At 36.8% G+C, this 5,529-nt stretch overlaps 1 pseudogene; it reads left to right on the top strand.

The window, feature by feature from the left end:
* Positions 1 to 333: 333 nt before the first annotated feature.
* LOC129080701 (hypoxanthine-guanine phosphoribosyltransferase-like) lies at positions 334 to 988 on the top strand (annotated as a pseudogene).
* The last annotated feature ends 4,541 nt before the right edge of the window (positions 989 to 5,529 follow it).

Below are 5,529 nucleotides of genomic sequence, written 5' to 3'. Positions count from 1 at the left end.
AGTTAAAAAATTTAATAAAAGTTACATTCTTTGGAGACTATCATTTTCAGAAATATATTGTGCAGCTAAATATTGTATCAATAACATTGGGAATGTAAGTCTGCTTTTTCATGGATTTTATTTTCACAAGCCAGTTAAAGCTGTACCCTAAATCAAATAGCAGCCGTGTGTTTCATTTCTCCTGAGGAAACGGTCTTCGAACATGAATCTGTTATCAACTGGGCAAAATAATTTGTGCCTGATATAAATCAGTTGGATTAAAGGGTGTTTCACAAAATCCTGCATTAAAACTGTTAGAGAATGCCTTCAGCCAGCCTGCCTGCTGGCTCTATTATGGCAACTCCCAGCCCCAGCGTCGTGATTAGTGATGATGAACCAGGTTATGATCTAGATTTATTGTGTACACCTCATCATTATGCCAAGGGTTTGGAAAAGGTGTTTATTCCTCATGGGCTAATAATGGGAAAGTCCAAACGGTTTGCTGGAGATGTGATGTAGGAGATGGGACGTCATCACGTTGTAGCCCTCTGCGTGTTCAAGGAGGGCTATATATTATTTGCTGACTTGCTGGATTACATCAAAGCACTGAATAGAAATGGTGATAGATCCATTCCTATGACTAGATTTTATCAAACTGAAGAGCTACTGTAATGACCGATCAACAAGGGACATAAAAGTAATTTGTGGAGATGATCTCTCAACTTTAACTGGAAAGAATGCCTTGATTGTTGAAGATACAATTGACACTGGCAAAACAATGCAAACCTTGCTTTCCTTGGTCAAGCAGCATTATGTGAAGATGGTCAAGGTTGAAAGCTTGCTGGTAAAAAGGAACACTAGAAGTATTGGATACAGACCAGACATTGTTGGATTTGAAATTCCAGACAAGTTTGTTGCAGGATATGCTCTTGGCTACAATGAATACTTAATAGATTTGAATCATGTTTGAATTATTAGTGAAACTGGAAAAGCAAAATACAAAGCCTAAAATGAGAGTTCAAGTTGAGTTTGGAAACATCTGGAATCCTATTGAAATCACCAGTAAAGTTATCAAGTGTTCTCGTCCTGTGGCCAGCTGCTTAGTAGAGTTTATTGCTTGTATCTTCTAAGAATTTTATCTGCTTTGTATTTTAGAAATGTTAGTTGCTGCATTCCTGAACTATGTATTTGCACTATGAGCCCAAAAACTATCAGTTCCCTTTGGGTGGATTGTATTTGACTTGTGAATGAAAAATCTCTTAAACCACACCACTATTGAATGAAAATAATTGAAATTGTATCTGTGAGAAACATTCAAAGAGAAGACATATTAGTTTTTAATTGGTATTTTAATTTTTATATATTCAGGAAAGTGCAGGAGCAATTGAATATTATTAATTATGCCACTGTGTGCTTAGAAAAGTAAAAACCAATCAGGTTTTGTATCAATGACAGCATCTAAGAGATATTGTTATAGCAGGTAAACCATATGTCTTAGAATTATTTTAGTAGTGTTTCAGTATTAACTGTATTTTCCCACTTGTTCAGATTATTTTCAGTGACTCTTTGTCAACAGTTCCTTTTAAATACAAATTAATAAATTCCAAAAAATTAATAGACAATATTGCATGCTATTTTTAGCACAGTGAACTGGGCCGTACAAATTTTAAGACTTTGATTTCTAGATATGCTTATTTTTAAACATATATGAATATATCTTATATTTCAAGGTGGCAAAATTAATTAGAAATTATAATGATGTCCCTGAGACTCTTTAAATTCTCATAAAGCCCATTAAAACTTATACAATTAATATTTATTAGGTACCTTTTGCAGACCCAGTTTCTGCTGGCTACTTGCAAGGAAGAGAGTCCTTCTTTTCATAGTCTTAAAGGACAAATCATGAAACAGACTGACAGCTGTAAGAGTGGAGGGGGAAGGTAGGGACTGATTGAAAGGAGGTGGAGAGATTAGTCAAAGAACACATATGAAAGACCCAGAGACATGGACAATGTTGAAGGGACTGTTTATGGAAGTGGGGCATGGGGTTGATGGAGGGGGATGAAGGATGAAAAGTGGGACAACTGTAATAGCATAAACAATAAAAAAATATATATATATAAACAAATCAATTATGGAACAATCAAGCTCTGATAGAAACTCCACATACGGAGTTGTTTCCTCATTTTTCTTATCATCTCTTCCCCTCCCTGCTGTGGTGCTGATGTAGTCAGCCACCTGTATCTTCCAGAGCCCTGTCATGGGACAGAAACCATATTAACTATTTGAACAGAGATTTATTCATAAAGAATTGTTAACTCTGGGGAGTGGGGTTTTGCAAGTCTTGGGAAAAAGTTGCGAAGTGGGTTTAGCTGATGATAATGGATGTGAGCCTGAGGTGATGTTCACACAAACATGGAGCAGACAGGAAAGGGCAAATCCCTTCTCCTGCTTTAGTCTTCCAGTCTCCTAGCACCTTCTATGGTGGAGTGGCTGTCAAAAGGAGAAATGTAGTTTTCAGCCTCCCAGCTTCAGCATCACAACACATTGTGTCGTTGGGTTGGTTTGAGCTGGGGGACCATAACGTAACAACCAGCATAGCTCTAAATGCTCCTCTTGAATCACCTCTTTCCTTCTCCAGTGGGCGCTCCACCTTGTACCACAGTAATCTTTTCAAAGCGGTCCAAAACTTCTCATGATCCCCGACTTTTCCTTTGCAACTCATTTCAAGTTTCAGTTTCCCTGGGCTCTTTTTGTTTCCTAGATTGGTTTATTTCTAGAGATCACCTCACCCATGGGGTTGATTATAGACAATGGCAACAAAACAGAATTGGCCAGTATTGCTATAGACAATGCACGTACGGAGATATGTGTACATGGATAAGTGTGTGTATGAGGCCTTACATTTTCCCTTTCTGGATTCCATAAGTAAAGGGCTTCTTCCTTCCTTCTTCCTCGCCTCCCTTCCTCCTTCCCTCCCTCCCTCCCTTCCTTCCTTCCCTGTATCTCCCTATCTTCCTCCCTTCCTTTCTCCTTCCTTCTCTCCCTCCCTTCGTTTGTTATCTATCTATCTAATCTATCTATCTATCTATCTATCTATCTATCTATCTATCTACCTATCTACGTACCTACCTATCATTTATCCATCTATCTAAGCCTGGGTTGCTCAGGCTTTAATAGTGGCACAATTTGGATTATAGTGGTAAGGTCCTGATTGTGCACCTCAAGCCAGGCTGGTTTTCTTTTACATGAAGTGACATAATCTGTACATCTTGCATTTTCAAGGTTCCAACAACAGGTTTTCTGCATGCCTCCCTTCATACAAAACACCACTCCATGAGAACTAGAGCAAGTATGCAGGCCCAGAACCATCCAAGCTCATTCTTAGAAAAGAAACATTTCTTCAAAGGAAGCATAATCTGCCTACCCCACAGACAACCTTTTATATTCTCAGAAGAGCAGTTTGCTTTCCTGGTGTGACATCATCTCAGACATCTGTATTTATGAGTAGGGTCTTTGTTCTATAAACATAAGGCCTACTCCAATGATTTTCCCAGAACAACAGATTGGTCTGTACCAAAATATCAGTTCAATCTCTATATCGCAAGAAAGGAAAGTGCTTATAACCTTTAAATGGTGGTTCCATTTCAAGGATGTTTTTATCTTTCCCATCAATGCTCAAAGTTGTGAAGATTAAGTTACAGTCAGTGTGTAGGTTTAAAGTACCATGAATAGTACTTCCGCCCAGAAGTCTCTGCAAGGAGTAAGTTTTTTACAAGCAGGTTTATCCATTCAGTTATCCACTCATTCAATACACATTTACTGAGTGTTTACTAAGTTTAAAGCATTGTTCTAGGCCAACACCTCTCAATTGGTGTTCTGTAAGAATTTTTAAAACATATAGTACATAACTACTTAGTCAGGGGCACTGACCTTTCTCTTTTCCCTTAGGCTGTCAAATAAAAAAATGACAACAGCCAACACCGCAGTAACTATCCACTGTGAATGAATCAAAATTATACTTAATTTTTGTCAGATTGGCAAAAAATGTATTTTTTGGTGTGCCACAGAATTTTAGTAATAGTTTATGTGTACCTTAAGATGAAAATAGTTGAACATCACTGTTTGAGGCATTGGAACTATTGAGTTGATAGGAAGAGACAGATCATAAATGAATAAGATAATATCAGGCAATGATAAGTACTCTGACAAAAATAGGGAGTCACTTGTGGGCCTGCATTGGGATGGGTGGTCATTGATGTCATCAATGAGATGATATTTAAGTAGAAATCTGAATGATAACAAGGAATCAATCTTGCTAGGATATCAGAAAAGAGCATTTCAGGCAAAGGGGACAGGTTGTGCTAAAGCACTCATGTGGGAATGAATTTGGCTGAGCATGGCTGGAATGCAGAGTGCAAGGGGACTGTGAAGAGCTCAGTCCTAAGATAATGGCACAGAAGTGTGGTTTACCTCTTCCACACTCTGTATCACGTGCCTTTTCCCAGTGCTGGGACTAACCTCATTTTCTGTTATGGCCATTTATGATTTCTGCTTAGGTGCAGTTGGAGCACCCAGTTGCTCTACTACTATACATCACCAATTGAATTTCAAATATAGTTTGAGAAAATTATAGTCTAGTTCTGAGTATAACCTTGGAATATTTTATAAGGCCACTACTACATTATACACTTCGGGGATCAGAAAATAAGATAAATAAAATGTGGTTATGAGGCCATATGTTCTGCAAGATGTTATAAAAACTTATATAATAATGAGATATCACAATGAACCTCTTAGACTGGCTAAAATAAAACAATATTAACAATGCCAAATGTTAGTTAACATGCAAAACAGTCAGAACTCTCATAGCCTGCTGGAGGGAAAGCAAAATGGTAGAGCTCATTTGAAAATTTTTTATGATGTTAAACACACATTTTTTTTATATGATCCAGCAATACCACTTCTAGGTATTTACTCTAGAAAAATGAAAACTTATATTTACACAAAAATATGTGCATAAATCTTCATAGTAGCTCTATTTATAAAACCACCAAAAATAAAAACAACCTAAATGTCCTTCAATGGGTGAATGAATAATCTGTGGTATATACATCCAATGGAATGCTACTTAGTAATAAAAAGTAAAAGACTACTGACACCGAAACAACTTGGATGAACCTAAAGTTACTGGATAAGTAAAAGAAGCTGGTCTTAAAAGGTTGTATAACGTATGGTGCAATTTTATTTGACATTTTCCAAAGGACAAAACTATAGTGATAGACCAAGCATCCATGTTTGGGGCAGAGCAGAGAGAGGGACTACCGGCGGATAGTATGAGGGAGTATTTTGAGATGAGGGAATTGTTCTGTATTTTTATGGTAATGATGGTTGTATGAATCTATACCTGCATAAAAATACATAAAAATGTACATGAACTTAAAAAAATAGATTTTGTTGTATATTAAATTTGAAAAGAAAATTAAAATAAAAACTTAATAAATATGTTGGTGTGTCTGGGAGAAAAAAGAAAATATTTAAATTGATGAA

The sequence above is a fragment of the Pteronotus mesoamericanus genome, unplaced genomic scaffold (assembly GCF_021234165.1).
Source record: "Pteronotus mesoamericanus isolate MK-2021 breed Mesoamerican mustached bat unplaced genomic scaffold, CSHL_Meso_final contig_90, whole genome shotgun sequence".
NCBI classification, from domain to species: Eukaryota; Metazoa; Chordata; class Mammalia; order Chiroptera; family Mormoopidae; genus Pteronotus; species Pteronotus mesoamericanus.
The sequence above is the reverse complement of the archived record's forward strand: the minus strand, read 5'-3'. Positions and strand labels throughout refer to the sequence as shown.